At 74.7% G+C, this 439-nt stretch overlaps 1 protein-coding gene across 1 annotated transcript in view; it reads left to right on the forward strand.

Moving 5' to 3' along the window:
• The first annotated feature begins 6 nt into the window (after nucleotides 1-6).
• Nucleotides 7-439, forward strand: part of KCNS3 (potassium voltage-gated channel modifier subfamily S member 3) — a 21,621-nt gene continuing 21,188 nt past the window's right edge. Inside the window, exon 1 of the mRNA XM_017745083.1 lies at nucleotides 7-69. The gene's annotated coding sequence lies outside the window, so the exon portion shown is untranslated. The remainder of the gene's footprint in view (nucleotides 70-439) is intronic.

Genomic DNA, 439 nt, shown 5'->3' on the forward strand with positions numbered 1-439 from the left:
GGGACGGGCTGCCCCCCTCCCGCGCCTTCCCCGAGCCCCAGGAGAGCGGGGACTACCTACAGGTGCCCGGTAGGTGCCTACGCAAGGGAGCGGCGCAGCCAGGGCCCCACGCGTGCTCCGGGCACGGGATCGGGGGTTGCGGGACTCCCCGAGGGAGCTGAGCGGGACTTGCCCGGGCGCGGGGAGACCCCGCGGGTGCTGTGCGGGTCCGACAGGCAAAGTGCGGGAACCCTCGGGGAGAGAAGGGGGACCTTGCGGGTGGGATCCCGTGCAGCCACGGAGCAGCATCCCCGGGGCGTAGAGCGGGACTTGTGGGGAACGCTGACCGCCCGGGCATGACCGGAGCGGTGCCCCCCGGAGGTAAGGCGGCACCGCTCAGGCACGGTGAGGAACCACGGGGAGCGGAGCGGGACCGCGAGGGCGCTGCGGGACCCCAGGG

This window comes from Corvus brachyrhynchos, unplaced genomic scaffold, assembly GCF_000691975.1.
Source record: "Corvus brachyrhynchos isolate BGI_N302 unplaced genomic scaffold, ASM69197v1 scaffold116, whole genome shotgun sequence".
NCBI classification, from domain to species: Eukaryota; Metazoa; Chordata; class Aves; order Passeriformes; family Corvidae; genus Corvus; species Corvus brachyrhynchos.